This window comes from Pectinophora gossypiella, chromosome 19 (assembly GCF_024362695.1).
Source record: "Pectinophora gossypiella chromosome 19, ilPecGoss1.1, whole genome shotgun sequence".
NCBI classification, from domain to species: domain Eukaryota; kingdom Metazoa; phylum Arthropoda; class Insecta; order Lepidoptera; family Gelechiidae; genus Pectinophora; species Pectinophora gossypiella.
Genome location: NC_065422.1, coordinates 12,605,049 through 12,625,173, shown reverse-complemented (window position 1 = coordinate 12,625,173; position 20,125 = coordinate 12,605,049). Strand labels below are relative to the sequence as shown.

Below are 20,125 nucleotides of genomic sequence, written 5' to 3'. Positions count from 1 at the left end.
GTACGGGTGTCAACCGGGTGTTATTCCGTACGTACTTGTATGGCTACCTGTACGTACTTGTAAAGGGTGTTGTCACTTAATTACCTATACCTTGTTTACGAAAATCATGGACGAAAAATAACATGGTACATATTCGCGGTTAATTAATTAGTATAAAAATATATATTTTTAAAACCTATATAGGTGTTACTCAATTTGAATGAAAATACGACAGTAGTATTTGCTAGGTGGCGACTCCTCCGAATAACAGCACCTCTTCGGATGACTCAACGCCTACTATTTGTAAAGAGTGGCGTTTCATCCACGGATGAAATACATCTGCGGATGAGCTGTCACCCAAGTCTCACTTACACCCCTAGGACCTTAGGACCTTTCCTACACTGTTAGGAAAAAAAAAACAAAAATGTATTGAATCGATTGATAATTTTATCACGTTGCGCATATTAGTCCTGCTAATCAATTCCCTAGACTCACTACCCTAAAGCGCACCTCAGACACTTCATACAAACAACCTCGTTTTACACAGACACTACACATTGACATTATCGTTCACGTGTATCTGTGTGTGTGACGTCTGACGCCATACGATTCAAGTTTAAACTATGTTCGAGGGTGTGAGGTAAACCTAGCTCAGACGCTGGTGGGGAGCGGAGAGTTGCCGTTCTATACGTAGTTTTATTCCTTATTCTATACCTGAAGTCACCGATTACAAATATTTCTAGTACCTAATTTAATTTTAATTTAAAGTTGTTTATACGTTTATAGCAACGTTTCATTATTTACTAATTGCTCAATGAATTGCTCATATTTCATCATTTTGGCCAGTAAGTAATTTGATAAGTAAGTTGAACAGAACATTTTGTGTATATACTTAATATGTTTTAAAAATCTTAGTATTTTTTTTTACTTCTACATAATAGCCGAGATCAACGGCTTAGAACAGGACAAAGGACAGTTTCACAATGACTTCGACAATGTCCCCATCGTGAATCGAACCCGAAACGTGAGCCCAATGCTGTAACCACTACACTACTACAGACCATTTCATGAAATGGTCGAACACATCATGAAATGATCAAATCTAAGATCTGGCCACGACATTATATAATTATTTAAGAAATAGAAATACATTATTACTATGCCGTCAATATCTATCAAGACCTCCAAGTATAATCATTATCAAAGTAATATGTTACCAATCTCTCAAACCAACTTTCCCTATGTTTTTTTAAACATTCTCATTAGCATCATAACATACTATACATAGTCATATTTTTTATTAATTAACGCACGATTAAGTCGCGTGCACTTTCCGAGCAAGAATCCACTCCGGCGCATGCAGTATCGGAATCAGGATTTTGCGTTTTTTTTAGGATTTTTATGCTCTTTTAAAGGCTTTTTTAAACACCGTTAAACTGTTGCACAAAATTACATTATTGTCAATTTTTAATGCTCTCTTAAATTTACTAAAGGAAATGTCAAACTATGAGCGATTATCCAGGCTACGTTCCCCAAAAAAATATGTAAATGGCGTTTTAAAAAATTGCCTTCTAATTTCATAGATAACAGACATAATGCATATCTTTATTTTTGACATAATTATGTCGTCAGAATCGGTAAAATTACTGTGACAAAATTTTATCACGTTGCACTATTAGGCCTACTAGTAGCAAAAAGCAACACGGACCTCGGCGGACCAGTGGCCTTTTAATACATCCGTCTTCGAAATTCAATATTTATTGTGTTTAACGAGTTTTATATGTCAGACTATAAGACTGACTTTTTTAATACTGGCTACATTCATAATGCACCATATTGGGACGGTGCAAGGTCACCTGAGTTCGTATGTTTCTTGGAAAATTTTGGGCTGCATAGAACTTTAGGTAGGTATGTTGCAACTAAACACCAGGATTTAAAAACTAAAACCCGACTACGAAAAAATCGCGCTCTGAAAAGTATAAAACAGAAAAATGTTCTCTGACATTTTTCCGAATAGTTATGTTTAGGAGATACCCGTGGTCGTATGCCGTGGTAAACAAAATCATAGAAACACACACTCAGACATACACACACACAAACACAGACAGACAGATTGGGTTTTAGTTTTTAAACTTACATACATACCTAGCGGTCAAACACATAACCCTCTTTCTTGCCTCGCCGCAGTCGGGTAAAAACGCATAAGTGCGAACGAGACAGTCTGCGCGCTCTCCCTCTTACTCCTTAACGGCGTACTTCCATCTAAGACTAAAGTAAGACCCAGAGGGGGTGAGGTTAGCTCCCGATACGCATTGGTGCGGGGCGGAGAAGTACCGTTCTGTATGTAGTCATCATCATCAGCCCATTAACGTCCCCACTGCTGGGGCACGGGCCTTCCCTATGGATGGATAGGGAGATCGGGCCTTAAACCATCACGCGGGCCCAGTGCGGATTGATGGTTATTAACGACTGCTAATGCAGCCGGGACCAACGGCTTAACGTGCCTTCCGAAGCACGGAGGAGCTCGAGATGAAAACTTTTTTTTTTGTGGTCACCCATCCTATGACCGGCCTTTGCGAAAGTTGCGTAACTTCAACAATCGCAGACCGAGCGCGTTAACCGCTGCGCCACCGAGCTCCTGTATGTAGTATTATTCTTTATTCCTATGACATTGCCACGTACACACACTATTTCTTCCGGCCAAGTAGTTATCCGGCCAAGTAGTTATCCTCCGGCCAAGTAGTTAATGCCATCTGCGGCAAATCTACAATAAGTCACATAAAAAAAACACACTATTTCCCTTATAATATGATTGAATAAATTCACAACCCACTAAAGTAGATTATTGCATCGTCAGGCAAACCCCTTCTCAGGTTATCCGGAAAATGAGGTATCAGGGTAAATCCGGGCGTATAAGGTGTATCTGGAAAATCCCGGGTATCAGAGATGTTCGGTAACATTTCTATTATCGGCTTTTAGGGCTGAGATTTAACAAGCGTGTATAAACCCATCTTGTTGACGATGTCGGGTTACGAACCTAATATGTTCTGTGGGATGAGGAAATAGGAAATTGTACTATGGTTTTTGGTAGTAGAATAAAATATAAGTTTTAAAAAAGTATGAAGACCCTACGAGAGAAGGAAGAGAAGGACTTACGATGACCAAATTGGAGATATCCTTAGAAAAGGTTTAATACGATCTACTCTGAACCGGCGTGCGTGTATGAAGGGTTACGTATTTGAATATCTAAAATTGAAATACTTTACGTAAAAATACCTACGTTCAGAATCCCTAAAATCATTATACCTAATGGTTTTTCTAATTAAATTCAAAATACCGCAAGTTTAAAATGTCAAATGGATTATGCTACCTAAGTTCATAAAGCTAAAACTTGAAATATCTACGTTTAAAATCCCTTAAATTGATGTACCTCAAAGTTTATTGACCTAAATTCAAAATACTGTTAGTATGTGAAGATCAAAAGGTATAAGCAAAAAGAATCACGACCTATTACAGTATTAAATTTTAATCAACATAATGGTTATCAAAAATAAAAGTGTAATTTTCTACTTAGTAATACAAAGGTACAGAAATAATACAGTACACTAAAGTACGATAATAACCAACAATCTCACGAGTGATGCATCATTTAGGTATTTTGACCACTGGGTATTTTAAACGTTGGTGTTATAACTGTAGATATTTTATTACATTAGACATTTAGTCCATTAGTTTTTTTAAACTTAGGTATTTTATAAGTCGGCGTTATAAGCTAAGGTATTATAAACCATTAGGTATAATGATTTTAGGGATTCTGAACGTAGGTATTTTTACGTAAAGTATTTCAATTTTAGATATTCAAATACGTAACCTCATGTATCGACTACAGACAGACTTTAAGTAAACAATAGCCGGGACCAATTGGTTAACGTGCCCTGCGAAGCACAGATCTTACCTAAATACTGATTCCCTACATGATTGAATTTACTGTGTTCGTGATAGCCAATGTGACCTTACGGTCATTTGAGTACTTAGTAGGTAGGTATGTTTTGACAACAGCTGATACTGATATCAGTGCTCTGGGGTCAACCGCAGTAACATAATAGGTACATGAAGTAGGTATAACTACAAACAATAACAAGAATCGTGTAACAGCTTACTTGGGTGATTTTTTTTAGACGTGACTTATTGTAGATTTGCCGCAGATGGCATTGGCGTGCCCGCAGGGTTGATGAGGTCGGCCGTTGACCTCACAACCCACAAGAGAGAAGTAGAAGTATTTAGGCGGACGGAGTACGCAAGTAAAGAAATCAATATCGCGCCTATTTACCTTTGGGGTAGCCAGACACCACGGAATTCCACTTACTACGATCCTGACACACTTTCGCTTCTTCTACTCTCATCAATTCATGTTTACAAGATTTATAGAAAAGAAAGAAAGAATAAATTATCTTTGAAAATTGGAGATGTCTTCAGAAAAGCTTCAGTACGATCTACTCTGAACCGGCGTGCGTGTATGAAGCGATTGATGAATGTGGAGGAAGCAAGAGAAGTGGGCAAATGAAATTACATAGCCTCTGCTTACCCCGGTGGGAAATAGGCGTGAGTTTATGTATGTATGTTTGTTGACCAAGAAAAATACCCTGTTATTTAAGATCCAAACGAATTTCGAATTCGGATTGAGTGGTTCGGAGCTCGTATCTAGAATCGAACCTGTGTCATGCAAGTCCTTATTTAACTAAAGACGGATAAATGACAAGCGCTTCTTTAAAAATAAATTTGACAAAATAGTTACTGCAACATCGCTTCTATAGTGTAAATGAATTTTTAAATTTCAAATTCGGACTTTAACATTTTTTAATTTTATTTAATTTTAATTGTATTATCATTTTATTTTTTATCAACGACAATTTGATTTTTGCATGCTTACGTGTAATTTGAAAACACTGGTCATAAAATTGTAACAGCATCTTATTGTACTGTTTTCTGGCAAATAAAAAAACAGGCATAGCCTTAATTTGTAGTCTAGACTAAGGAATGTACAATGTAATGTGTATGTGTAACCCAGAGGAATGGAAGTCGATAATCTCTCGTCATATCACACGCCGTCCAAGCACTATTTAGTACCAGGCATGCCATCACGCCAACGCCGGCTACCAATGGAACTCACTTTATTGTCGTTCTTGAAACTGCGACTTGACATTGCGAGTTCAACAATTAGTTGTACTCACTGTAACGGAGTTATAGCTCGGCGGCTCGTGATAATAGGTAATAAAACGAAATCCTTACATAACATAACAAAAAAAACCTATATACGTCCCATTGCTGTGCACAGGCCTCCCGTCAAGCAACCGGAGGGGGTATGGAGCATACTCCACCACGCTGCTCCAATGCGGGTTGGTGCAGGTGTTTTGACGGCTAATAGCCGGGACCAACGTGCAACGGCTTAACGTGCCATCCGAAGCACGGAATCATCTTACTTTTTCGGACAATCAGGTGATTCAAGCCCGAAAAGTCCTTACCAAACAAAGGGCAGTCTAACAATGATTTCGACAATGTCCCTATCGGGAATCGAACCCGGACCTCCAGATGGTCAGCCTAACGCTATAACCACTAGACCACGCAGGCTGTTAATAAGAGAAAAGCCAAAAAATTATGTAAAATAAAACAGCAAGGGAACATCGCAGAAAGTCAACAACAGAACAAAAATTGTATCAAAAAATAAAACAAAAATGACATTTCATGACAGGCCGGACACCAGCCAGACGCCCAACTAAAGAGTTCGCGACATTTTAAACGGTTTTTTATTATCGATACCCTACAACATTATTTATTTAAAGTCGAATTTTGTATTCCCCAACGGGTGGGTAGTGGTATATACATATAATATGCACACCTACTTTTTGCCAGTTCTGTATAGATTTTAAGTAGGGTTACTTTTACTTATTGTGAAATGCCATTCCTCTCTTCTTCCCGCCAAAACCTTCACCTCCCGATACGATACGACCTGCACCTTCTCTTTTATTTGTTTCATAAATGTTCTCCTAGGTCTACCCCTTCCTCTCTTCCCTTCAATTTTTCCTTCTATGATGTTTGTTATAAATGAGTCGTGTCGTATCAAGTGGCCAATCATATTTCCTCTTCGTTTCTCTATAGTCTTCAATATGGTTCTCTTATCTATGATCCAATAAAATCGAATTCAACGAACTTAAGTCACGGGTTCTTCGAACTGAGCTGTCACTCGCTAAGTATTTTCAAGCATTATAATTTGTACAATCTGGAACAACTCGTGAGTTCCACCACCATGGTACCACATCTGGTCATTGATTCCTCTCCGGTCCAGTGAGTTCGCTCACTTGTCATCAATGTTGGTGATATTTGATTTCTATTAATAACTTACTATGTATGACACTTTTTTCGAACTTCGCGTCGGAGACATCGATTTATTCGTCTTTTTTTTTGACACTTTCTGAACACCGGCCAAGTGGAAGCGTTCCCTAAAAAAAATAGATGGTGCTGTTCAAATTTAATGTGATAACTACCTATTTTCTCGGGCTACATAATCTCGCCAATAATACTCGCGTCAGTCAGAGTACTGCGGGGCAGAAGGCAAGAGGGAACCACTGCTCTATTTTTCCCTAAAAGTAGCATGGAGAATGCTACACCGACAAGAGCGTGGCTCTTAAATTAGTGATGATATAATTATTCAAAAATAGAACACATTACATTTTTTAGACATTTAAAAAACGTCTAAAAATGGCTAGTTGATATGGAATTTTATGACTTGAATGAATATTTTCAACAACAATGATATTTAAAATTGACAAATGTTTATAATGTGACTAATTATTAGGTACTTACTTAATTCCTTGACGCTTAATACTGACATTATTTGTTATATTGTACGTCCGACATGGACATGCTGTTGAGACAATTTCATAATGTTTGACACCTGCATGTATGTACCTACACAGCTTCTCAATAAATGTTTCTTGTTCTTGTTTCTTGTTAGAATGTAATGGCAGAGGTATATATAAAAACCAGTTATATACATATAATATAATAATTGCTATGGATATTTGGATCAGATACGTATAGAATTATGTTGCTACCTATATTGAAGCACTTTATTTTGATCAGAATAACAATGGATGGAAGATTTGTTGTGCCTGGGTGTACAAGGGCCATAATTTATACCCAAAAACAAAGATAAAAGTTACTTTTCTCTGTTATCTATGAAATCAGAAGGTTAAACGAAGGCTATATAGCGCCATCTATAGGTATACTTTTTGGAAAGTCCTTCATTAATCTTAGGACTTATACTTAGTATGAAAAATGGCTGCAAGTTGTCTATTAAATATTATAGGTACAAAAACTCTCAATTATCTTCTCTCTCATTGTGTCTCTCTTTCTGAATACACGCGGTTAAGATTACATCTAAGATTTTTTTGTCATTCTATTATTCTAGGCAGGTATATTTGTTGTACAAAATACGTTCCACAGTTCGCAAAATGTATAATTACAATTATCAAACTTGTAATTATCAAAGTTATTTAATTACGTTCTTTGTCGAGTGAGTAAATTGCCGTTGGGAGCTGTTTATATTTATTAAAATGGCAACTTTTAACAATTAGAACATTTGCGCGTGAAAATAATACCATAAAGTGTACTTTGTTTGTTCATCTAGGAGAGGTCTTTGCCCAGTAGTGGGAGTGAGATGTAATAATGTTATACTACATAGGTAGGTTATCCATAGTCAAAAACTTGAATATCTTCTTATCTGGTATCTGGGTTATTACTGAGCCCCCACATAAAGGCCCCTGACATGGCGCATGTAACGACTACATACTTACATCACTAAGTAGTAACCGGGACTAACGGCTTAACGTGCCTTCCGAAGCACCTTGGAGAATGATATACCGACAAGAGCGTGGCTCTTATATTAGTGATGATGATGAGGTTTTCACTAAGTATAAGACGATGATGTGTGTACTCTGGAAATTATTACCTAGAGTGCGAAATTTTAACCATTAGAATTTCAACATAAATCAACTTTTTTTTCTGTGATAGTGATTACAAAACTAAAAATGCATATCTATGATTCGGAAGACTGCAATTGCATCTGATTTCAATATTAAAATGTAATCCTTAAGCATTGTTTAACTCCCAAAAATCGTTCTAAAACCCTATTCACACGGTCAAGACTGACTTGGCAACACCCTTTATTATCCTATTCTATCCTGTTTCAACTTATCTACATGGCGTTTCTTAGAACTCTATGCGTCACCCGCGCATCTACTTGTAGTCTGCGATAATCTGACTCATTACATTGTCTGAAACCATAGAAAATGATAGTCCATTTGATAGTATTCTGGTCTTCTCTTCTTCTTCTATTGTGTGGGTTGTGAGTTAGATTACCAACGGATTAATGTGTGCGTCAAGCTAGCGGCCTCAAAAAAAAAATGGGCACGAAAAAATAATTTGACCATACCAAAAAATAGTACTCTTATTGAAAAAAATAGTACCTGTTGTAAAAAAATTAGTACCATCACGGTTCTGGATTTATAGCCATGTTTTATTGCACTTGCTAGCTTGACGGTGAGCGAAATTTGGCGAGAGTTAACGACAAGGTCTTTCGCTTTGATTTAAACGCCAAAAAATAGTATCGAAATAGTACTCACCCCCTGCAAAATACCGAAATGAGTACTTCAACGGTTCCAAAGTTATAAAGGCAGTTCTTTGATCCCGCTAGCTTGACGTTTTGAAAATACCTATTATCTGGGGAATGCTTGCATACTTTAGTTTGTAACTAATGTCAATAAACTCGTATGAAATAGTACTCCCTACCATTATAATTTGGACCTGATTCTCTTTGTAGAAATATGTCAAAAAGTCATTATAACCTATGTCATACATTTATCAAGACAGGTACAGTCGCGAACAAAATTATTACACATGCTCAAGAAGAATGTTGCCAGATTTTAGTATTTTTCCCCATTTTTGGGTAAAAAATAGTGAAGTGCCAGGGCTGTCAGATGAAAGTAATATCATTGTTGAAATTACTTTACTCTCTTTGAGTTATTCTGCAAATTGTTTATTAATTAACACTTCGCTCCGTAACAAATTCAACACGAAGTTATAAATTATAAAATAAAACAACAGATTAAAAATGTATTATGATGTATTAAAATCACAGATTGTTTTCAAATCACAAATTATTTTCTTAAATAACTATTCGTAAATTATGACTGTTTGTTTATATAACCTTTGAATTTGTTAAATTTGCCCTTAAATAGTTTATATAATAACAGAAAAACTGTTTAGAGTACCAACGACAAGAGCCTCTTAAATTAAAAGAATACAACAAGATAAAAATATACTTTTCAAATAAACTGTCACAAAATATCACATTACGAATATGCATTAAATATAATGTTCTTGTTTGATTATGATCTGTATGTTACATTATTCATAATTTCTATTGGTAAGATTAATATAAACAAAAAGTTTTATCAAAATTATTAAAATCAGTCTTTCCAGTTCAATCAGTTTTTGGCGGGAAGCCGCTGGATGCGGGCAGCGCAGGACCGATCGTCGTGGAGATCCTTGGGGGAGGCCTATGCCCAGCAGTGGGCGTCGTACGGCTGATGATGATGATGAGTCTTTCCAAAATTATACAATTTTAAAATTGTCTCTAAACTCTTTATTAAATATGCATTGAAAAATAGATGTCTACCTATCTCTATGCTTGCCATGCTTGAATGTGTACTGTATAATATTGAAAATGACTAAACAGATTTGCATACGGAGTTAGCTTAATGGAATAAAATACTAATATTTATCCCGGTTTTCTGCGCGAGTTACGCCGCGGCCAAAGTTAGTATACTATAAAAAAATAACTTGTTCAATTGAAAAAAAAAGTAAGGGTTTCATTTTGTTAACTGGTGTTTTTTGTGTAAATAATACAGTGAGGTGTGGTACTTTGAGAATTGTAAGTGTTTTTTTCTACAAAATCATCGTAACAGTTCCAGTTCTTTCTTGTGGAACGATAACATTTGGACTTGTAATGTCCCATTGTACTGGGGCCACCACCACTGGTGTAATCAATTATTGCAAGTATTTCAAAAGACATTCCTTTAAGAGTAATATCCTTTGGTATTTCATTAATGTTACAGGTGCTAATATCATTTATTTCGAAAAATATGACGTTTTGAAGATTATATTCATATGTATTTTTACCGTTGCATGTGCTAAACTTACAGGGTCTTTCTTCATCTTCAATCAAAGCTGCTTCATTAAGCACCTGAAGCCCACATGTTTTTATCATTTCAATATTAAGAGGAATGTAGCTGCATTTCTTGCTACAAGAATTATTTACTTCACATTCCAAATTGGTACATTTCAAACATCTATCAGCGCTGTATAATCCGTAATTGATTAAGTTATCAATAACACGCGTTACGTTACATGCACAATCTACATAGGTATCATTTTGAGATATTTCTTTTTTATATATATTTGTTAATATCTTAGAACGTAAAGTATAAATTTCTTTCGATTGTTTTGATTTTACATTCTTTGGTTGGCCAAGCCGTTTTGATTTTTGGTATGTTATCAAACTCTGAACGAGTGCTGTAAGATCGTTTTTGTGGCGATAAATATACCTCTTAGTATGAATTCTGTCTACAAAAGCAATTGATAAACTTTGGACTACCGAATCAAACGCACAAGTATTTGTAAAAGTTATCGGAGAGGATCCTGCTGTAGCCAAGCTACCATTCTGTAGAATATGTATTTTTACACGTCGTGTAGTGTGTTTCTTTTTTTTCTGTGCCGTAACTAAGCCCCTCCAGTTTTCTATATATTTTGGATTTTTCTTGTAGATTGAATTGTTGTAAAAGCTATCTGTATTGTCCTCCTCGCTTACTTTTTCATTCTTTTCATTTTCTGTTTTTGTGTCTTGCTCGTCTTCTTTTAATTCGTTCAGGTCACTTATAGCCAGTCTAAGGGCACCTGTTATTAGTGGCTGATGTTTAGCAACAAACTCGTCAACGCGCCATTTTGTAGTATTAGTCGTAAAAAATAACTTTTTCACATCTTTAAAGTAATTTTCTACGTTCGAACTACTCGGAGCAAAGTCATTTGTTTTAAAATAGTTATTCATTACGTTTCCCCAAAGCGGCAACTTTTTAAGAATTCTCAGTACAGTTTTCGTTATCTCTGGTAAATAATACTCATTTAAAACTTGTGTATTCTGTTCGCCGTCAAGAACGTTTATTAAATGTTCTGTACTTTCAAGTTCCTTATAAAACGCAACAAATGGATTATCTTCTTGAAGTTCTTCGATTGATTCTTCGACCAGACGAAATTGTTGGCGATCATTACAGTCAATAGCTTTGTCTTCTGGCACAGATACATGATTGTCTAAATTGGTACATGTCGTTTTGAAAATATTTTTTAATGTCGTTATTGAACGCTCACATCGTGTTTCCTGTCCTTTAACATCATTACCTCGATATTCATTGTTGGACACAACAAACATTTCTTTGAATATAGTTTTTACTTCATCATATGAAGAACACCCTTTCATTGCTCTGAAGCACATAATGTAAAATTTGGCAACAGCCTCATTAATACTTTTAAATATTTTTTGATTATACAAACTCTTTATAAAATGTGAGGTATCGAGGCGAATATAGGTCATAAGCAATTGTTTCGTGTTTCCTTGTAATATTTGGTAACAAGTCTTAATATATTCATTTGTTGAATGCAGTCTACAAAACACTCTTGCTGCCGCACCAAGCAAACCAGCCGAGTCATCCATGACTACCACATTGGGAGGTTTGCTGTCTGCCAGCCATGTATGGAGCCAGCTGGCAATGGTGTCCATGTAGTGACTTTCAGATATAAGTTGCGAGACAGGAACACTACTCTTAACGGTAGTATCAGTCATCATAACATACAAAAATATTGGCCCCTGAGATTCAAGTTCTAACTGTGTATGTTCGTTAACAATTGGTCGTATTTTTTTATCAAATATTGAACCAGTTGCATCTATCGATATTTTTACATAATTAAAATGTTCTTGACATTTTTTATAATATTGTCTCTGCTCGTCTGTCCAATAAATAGTATAGAAAGGTAGGGCTGATACATATCTAACATAATTATTAAAAGGCGGTGTTACACTCATGCTTGTTAGTGATAAAATAGGATTAGGGTCAAAATGGCTAGATTTTCTATTCTCATACTTTATTTGTCGTAAAGTAGATAAATTTGGTAATACTGGAGGCTCTTTGTCACCTTCGTTCATTAATTCAGTAGCTAACTTATATCTCACTGAAGCAGCTGACTCGTGTTTTAGAGTTTGTGCAATTTCTTTTCTATATCCCGGTGTACAGTGATTTTTTATTTTGGTGGAATGTCTGTAATTTTTATTCCAGTTTTTAATTATGCATTTTATTTCAATAAAATGTTCCGATTGAAGATGTGATTTTACTGTTATTGATGCGTGACATTGGTTACAATAACCTATGCAGGTAACGTTGTAGTCACTGTTAGCCCAGTTACTTTTAAAACACCAAGAACAAACTATTCGTAAGGCTTTCCAAAGTTGTAATCTAATAATACTGGTCCATCTGTAAGCAGGTAGTCTTTGCTTTGCGTTATAATATGTCCTGTTTGGATATGTTTTAAGATTTCTTTTGTAAAAGTATTGTTTGGGGTGAATTGACTCCCATGTTATGGTGTCCACCAAGAAAGTATGTGTTATGTTGCATGTATTTGTTTGAATGTCTTTGTTTTCGTTAATGTGCAGAGAAAAATCATTTTCGAAAAAAAAGGCAAAGTTTTTCTTTAAACTTAAATAAATGCCTCGTATAGACATTTTGAAGTTTAAATCTAATTGTAATTGGCTGTATACCTTGTGGTTTAAAGGTGGTAAGCCATCACAAAAAGTATCTCTGTATTTTGAGTATACAGCCTTTTGGTCATCTAATCCAACTTTGGATTTTGGACCTCTTTTCATTTTGAGATTCAAATTAAAATAATTCAATAATAAAAAAAAGGCAAGCAAAGAGATCAAGTTCAATAACAATATCTTAAAAAGTAACATTTCTGCCCAACTATTATTCCATAATCAACTAACTTTGGTATTCCAATATTTATATAGTGATATAACTATACACAAGCATGAATATGAAACTTTGATACCTTAACCGGCTGAATACTGAAAAATATCACAAATAATAATAATAATATGCTACAGCTAACCTGTGAATCAAATTACACCCACTAGACATAGGCTACAGTCTGTATTAGGTGGGCGAGTCAAGACTCAGCGCTGCGGTTGAAGTAGGTGAACAGAGTAGAACTGAAAGATAAATTATTCACATTGTAATCAAACTAAATAATATAAACTAAAATATAAATATACACAAAGTAATAAAGTAAAACCAAGTCTATCCAGTCACGACATGAGAAATATAACAATGAAGCACCGATTTTGAGAACAAAATTATCACATACTCTCACAAATTTACAATTTAAACCCCTAAAATACCTATATAAAGAAAAGAAAAATAGGTAAGTATAATAAATTATAACGTTATATAACATTCTACGGACTACAACTGTGCACCCCTCTTAAAGAAATCCCTATATTAGGAGTTTTTGCCATTCTTTGCCCGTGGTCCTACTGCGTAGTCCTACTAGTAGTACCATGGGTATTTTTTTTTGCCCGTGGTTCTATCAGTAGGACTGTAATATAAATATTATTATTTTATATGGGCAATGGTCCTACTAATCGTCACCAATATTATGAAATGCATTCTTTGCTCCCAGGGCCCGTTTCAAAAACAGTAAATTCAGTGTTTGTTTGAAAATGGTATTTTTGACCAGAATAGTTAAAAAATATATTGGATGGATTACTGATAGAACCACGGGCAAATACCCATGGTACTACTAGTAGGACTACGCAGTAGGACCACGGGCAAAGAATCGTTTTTGCTAAGTCCATAGCACCGATATCTAAGAGTAAGTTGTTCTAGTTATACTCAAGTACCGAAGGTAAGTCTTACCTTTTATTTTCTGGTAACAAGGCGTGGTGTACTTTATTTTACATACGTGTGGTGAACTCATTGCATGCGGTGTGTATTTCCAGAATCTAGAATTAAGATAAGAAAAATAATTAGAAAAGTAAATTAATAAGTACCGAGGTAAATAAGTGAAGTAACCTATATCTTTAAATACAACAAATAAATTAAACTTGTCTTCGATAGGCAAGAAGAAGAAGAATGGAACTACTTACGTAGTAGTTTAATGATGCGCTACAATATCGCCAGCAATGGCCATAATACTATTTTGTTTTTAATAACACTCCAGCATCTAAAATAAAAACAGAAATAAGTTAAGCGCCTTATAATTATCTAGCATCAGAGTTTTTAAATTAGTATTATGACATTCGATTTACGGTTTGCAAGAATATATTTCTTTGTTCTAAATACCGAAATCAGTAAAAATCATATTATTAATACATTATCTGTTGAACAGAATGACAATGCACTTACTTGTTAGGTCCTTTATCGATTTATTCGTCGTGTGAATCATAAAGTATTTAAAAGTATCAAAATAACCGACTTTCACAACAAACAAAACGTCGCGGGCGCAAAATTTGGTTCTTGTCAAGTTCTTTTTTTTTTTGTTTTGGTTTTCCCCGAAGGGTAAGGCAAAGGGAACTATGCCCATACAGCCATGTCTTACGTATTTTTTTTCTTGATGATTAATGAAATGATGAAAGGTGATGATGATGAAACCTAAGGCCCCACCCTCGGAGTAGACTCCTACTCCGAACCCCAAACGAATTAACTCAAAAGTCCGCATAAACTTTCGAGTTATGAAGCGGCTTCCTGGCACGAAGCGAAAATAGGCAGATACACTTTGTTTATTGAATACTCCGATATAATAACACTCGCGAATGTCTTCCGACTAACTTAATGCGATCATTAACCACAAAACACCACTTCGTATTAATTATTTAGAATATTCAATGAAGAAAGCAACTGTCCCGTTCCCGTTTCCCGCCAAAAAGCCTTGTCAAGTTCTTGTGCCGACCCGAGGTGTTGCCATACCATATTTTTTTTTAGTAGTATTCGCTCGTATAGAGCAGGCTAAAGTATTTCGACCATACCGCCTAGCCTTGTATGTATTTTTTCTTCTGTTTAAAGTCAAGTTAAACGTTCTCTAATATTGTCATCAGTTAGGAATCAAGTTTATTTAACCCGATTATGTTATAACTTATAGAAGTTATAGGTTTGGAACCAAGGTTATTTAACCTGATTATATTTTTAATACATATACCAAAACAAAAATAATTTTTGTGTAGGGTATTCTGTGTATGTATGTTTTTTTTTAAATATAAGCATAGTAAGGCTAATAACCTTGATTCCAAACCCATAACTCCGTCCGATGCGGACGCCGATTATGTTTTTGTGTATGTATTAAAAATATAATCAGGCTAAATAAACTTGTTTCCAAACCTATAACTTCTATAAGTTAAAACATAATCAGGCTAAATAACCTTGATTCCAAACCTACTACTTCCTTACTTCTTCAGCTCCGGTTTCGACTCCGGCTAATTCGCGTTCACCCCTAAAAATAACAGTGTTGCCAACCAAGCTGCCTAGCTAATTCGAAATATTGTACAAAAGTTATAATATATAAAATGCCAGAAATATGCTATCATGTATTTGGTTCATATACCTATCTTGATTTTTTTAACTGTCATGCAAACGGATTTTTTTTTAATTTCTCATTTATTTAATATGACAACAGGACCTTCAGTAGTTGTTCAGCTAACTCTACGAGAAAGGAAGAAAAAAATGATCGAATCAATGCTACTGTAAGTAAGAAGCCGGGGCGAGAAATAACCAATATCATACAATCATCCGGAAATACTTGTAAAGGCAATAACTTTTCAAAACTTGTAAAAGCAATAAAAACTAGACCCATGCAGCCATTTTCTATTAAAATTAGTGCATATGGGTGCATGCAATAGCATTTTTTTGTAATAGCAATACTCTGAAGTGCAAAGAAATGGTAGGGTAGACCTCCAAAATGGCAATACTGGCGATGGCAATACTTACGAATAAATTGTGAGGTTATGTAATTGTCTACGTGACTGTATCAACAACAAATGTATGGCATAGGTTATGATGATTTTTTAACATATTTCTACAAAGAGAATCGGATCAAAATTATAATGGTAGGGAGTACTATTTCATACGAGTTTATTGACATTAGTTACAAACTAAAGTATGCAAGCGTTCCCCAGATAATAGGTATTTTCAAAACGTCAAGCTAGCGGGATCAAAGAACTGCCTTTATAACTTTGGAACCGTTGAAGTACTCATTTCGGTATTTTGCAGGGGGTGAGTACTATTTCGATACTATTTTTTGGCGTTTAAATCAAAGCGAAAGACCTTGTCGTTAACTCTCGCCAAATTTCGCTCACCGTCAAGCTAGCAAGTGCAATAAAACATGGCTATAAATCCAGAACCGTGATGGTACTAATTTTTTTACAACAGGTACTATTTTTTTCAATAAGAGTACTATTTTTTGGTATGGTCAAATTATTTTTTCGTGCCCATTTTTTTTTTGAGGCCGCTAGCTTGACGCACACCATTAATCCTGGTGTCAGGGTTACTTGAGCCGCCAAAGACCTATGACATGATTCCTGTAACGACAACTTACTTTCATTAGTAAGTAGGAATCGGGACCAACGGCTTAACGTACCTTCCGAAGCACGGATTAGCTTACTTTCGGTTAATCAGGTTATCCACCTGTAATGACCTAATCAAACTAGGGATCACAAAGTTATTTGTGTAGTCCCCACCGGGATTCGAACCCGGGACCTCCAGATCTTGAGCCCAACGCTCAACCACTGGATCACGGAGGTCGTTGAAGAGAAGAAGATTGAATAATACTACTTGAATAGATGATGTATCCTGTTTTCACAAGGTACGCTTACTTAACCTGAAGATTTGAAATGTCAAGTTTTAAACAGAAGCGATTGTCTGTCTGACCTCCCAATCCGCGAAGAGAAAACCCAACCCAATACAGGTTTTCAATCACTCACAGACTCACAGTCCATCCGAGAAAAGCCTATCTTCGAGTATTTTCTTATTTTTCCAGCAAAGTGTCCTCAATAGATATGTCAATCGCATGATGCGTCACGAGTTATCTTAACAAATTGAAATCGGGACGATTCGATTGTGACGGGAGACGAGAGTGAGTCATACTTACTGGGAAAACCAAGAAGAATGGGAATGGGGTGCGGGTTGGGATTAATAGTATGGAAGATTTGTTTTTTGTTCTTTCCGGGAAAGGAAGGTTTCGTGTATTTGGAATCGCAGTCTTGATGTTCTGGATGGTCTTCTCAAGGGTATTGAGTGATGATTCTGGCTCAGATTCAAACAGCCAACAGGTTGGTCTAATTATATTTCTTATAAATTGTTAAAAACAAAAGATATGGTAAAGCGGACAAGTTACAACACGTTGCGTACGCGTTCAAAAGGTGCTCTGTCTCTAATGTCAAACGGGGAACGTTCAGAAAAATGACATCTTAAAAGGAACGTTCGAAAATGAACAAAATAATATTATTATATCATGAATATTAAAAAGAACTTAATAGTAATTAAAATTATTACGATATAAAAATATGTAATGTAAATAAATTGTGAGCGTAATTCGCCACAAAAGAATATAGTCCCAAACTATGTACATAGAAGGCTATGTACAAGCGAATACATAACGTCCAATGGGGCACCCAAAGAGACGAGACCTTAGTCAAATTGCATAAAAAGGGGTTGATAGACAGACATACAGACGGGCGGACAACAAAGTGATCCTATAAGGGTTCCGTTTTACGTTTTGAGGTTCAGAACCCCAAAAATCCCTTTCTGGTGTCCGTTAGAATCGCCCGTCACTCGTATTTTGTCGGCGTATTTTAAGTTGAAATGGTGCCCAATGGTCAAAATGCCTCGTAGTGCCTGTCACTAGACATTTACTTCCAACTTATTTTAGAAATAAAACAACATTTAAAGGTGACCGGCGGTTCTGAAGTCAGGATGGGCGGTCACTTGGCATGTTATATAATCGTATAAAACTGCCTCTGAAATGCCATGCCACGAAATCAATAAAACATTATAATTAACGAAGCCTATTTTTGTTTCAGGTAATTTATATCTACGTTTTTAGTTGGTTCTCAACTTGTGGATGGTACTCAAAGGTATGAGCATGCGTTTTCAGGGTGAGTTTACTCCATAGAATCGAACAGAGCAAATAACTTTTTTAGTGGAAGATAGACAAGCATTTTGACCACAATCTCACCTTATGCTTTCTCTATCATTTTTCCTCTGTGGCTAAAATCAAGACAAAAGAAACTTTTTTCATTCCAAAACATAAATTAAGAATATTTCATTTAAAAAAATCCTTTTTAACAAATGTTAAAAATAACAAGTACCTGTTACAATAACAAGTTTAAAATTAGAAGTCCGCGTTTCAAAATTATACAATTTTCTGTCTGCACATCTCTCAGTTCACGTCCACCATTTTGAATTTTCAACTCCCACCGAGATTCGAGGTAGGCGTAAGCTTCTTACGATAGGTACCTGCAGAGTTCTCTTTCATTGCGATATTATTGTATCTAATCGTCTTATGTAACGTAACTTAATTATAAAGCTATTCATGTTTTTTTAAATATATCTGTACTTAGGTAGTTTCCAATAACATTTAATTCTTAGTGTTCGTTACATCCTACCTATTGAAGAGGAGGATTTGGACCATGATTATGAGTTAATATCAAATCTAATTTAATGTCGGAAAATTTATGAAAATTTTAGTGTATTTTTTAGTTATTTTCTGTTATTTTGCGAAGAAAAATTCCACTTGATATGATCAACTAGAGAGAGAGTCATGGTCTGAATCATCCCTGTAATTCCTTTTCTATAGAATATAATTACTGTATCTTCCTACACTATCGAGGTCAATTTCAATGACAGAAGTTGAGAAAATAACTGGGGTACTTTGCTGTGACTGTTGGATTCATTTGCGAATCGTGATTGAACTCAAAAAGATGTGTTCTATTGTATTTTTCACGCTCATATCTTATTTGCCAGATTCACTTTCCTCTTTAATATCGTTAAACAAATAAAAAATTTAAGATAATATTTTTTTCGTAATAATTATCATGCCGAGGCTTACATTATCAACATTTGGTAACATGTCTGCTTAGCCTTTTGTAACCAGAATACACAAACACACGACATAGTGCTGGCAATTTAAAAAAATAATTAAGAAGAATGTAATAATAAGCCGTAAAAACACCTCCACCAACCCGCATTGGAGCAGCGTGGTGGAGTATGCTCCATACCCCCTCCGGTTGATTGAGGGGAGGCCTGTGCCCAGCAGTGGGACGTATATAGGCAGTTTATGTGTAATAATAAGTCCGACATTTTATCACATTTTTTCGTCACAGTGTGCTTTTTCATACAAATTCGATTGCAATTTCGTGTTTTGACGTTTAGTAAAAAATAACTGATTTGACTAGTTGGAAAGTACCCTATTTTCTATGATTCAAACTCATATGTCAAATTCAGTCATTTAGAACCAGGGGGGTTAAAATGGCCACATCGAAGCAAATCAATTAAGAAAGCAATATTGCTATTTGACATTTATTTGCATTGCGCACTTATTTTTATATGCGCAAATGTCAAATTGCAATATTGCTTAGATCTATTGCTTCGATGTGGCCATTTTAACCCCCATTGCCATAGACGATGTGGGTCACGAGGTCTTCGACTAGGGTAGTCACTGATTCTATACAACAGGAAGACGAAGTTAAAACCATGCTGTTCGCAAACTTACGAAACAAGTAGGTAATTAATAAAAAAAAAAACAACGAAACACCAGCCCACGCGAAGACTTTTTAAGACATAGGTATACTTACTTACTACTAATTTATTTTCCTAAATTACCCACCTACGCGTAATCATCTTGTCTAAAGCGTGATGAATAGAGGTAACTCGACATGCGGCCTACATTATTTCTTCCTTTGAAGGGCCAGTCTTCGGTCGCAGAATTCAGAATT

The 20,125-nt window shown here is 35.6% G+C and overlaps 2 protein-coding genes and 1 long non-coding RNA gene across 3 annotated transcripts in view; 2 read left to right on the top strand and 1 right to left on the bottom strand.

Moving 5' to 3' along the window:
• LOC126375628 (protein split ends) overlaps nt 1-20,125 on the top strand; it is a 173,229-nt gene that overhangs the window by 21,834 nt on the left and 131,270 nt on the right. The window lies entirely within an intron of this gene.
• LOC126375676 (putative oxidoreductase GLYR1 homolog) overlaps nt 1-20,125 on the top strand; it is a 342,593-nt gene that overhangs the window by 280,341 nt on the left and 42,127 nt on the right. The gene's annotated exons all lie outside the window — the stretch shown is intronic.
• Nucleotides 13,111-14,450, bottom strand: LOC126375763 (uncharacterized). Its single transcript, XR_007567649.1, has 3 exons — nt 14,288-14,450; nt 14,058-14,143; nt 13,111-13,351 (listed from the first exon to the last, which is right to left on the bottom strand). It is a non-coding gene; the product is annotated as an uncharacterized LOC126375763 (long non-coding RNA).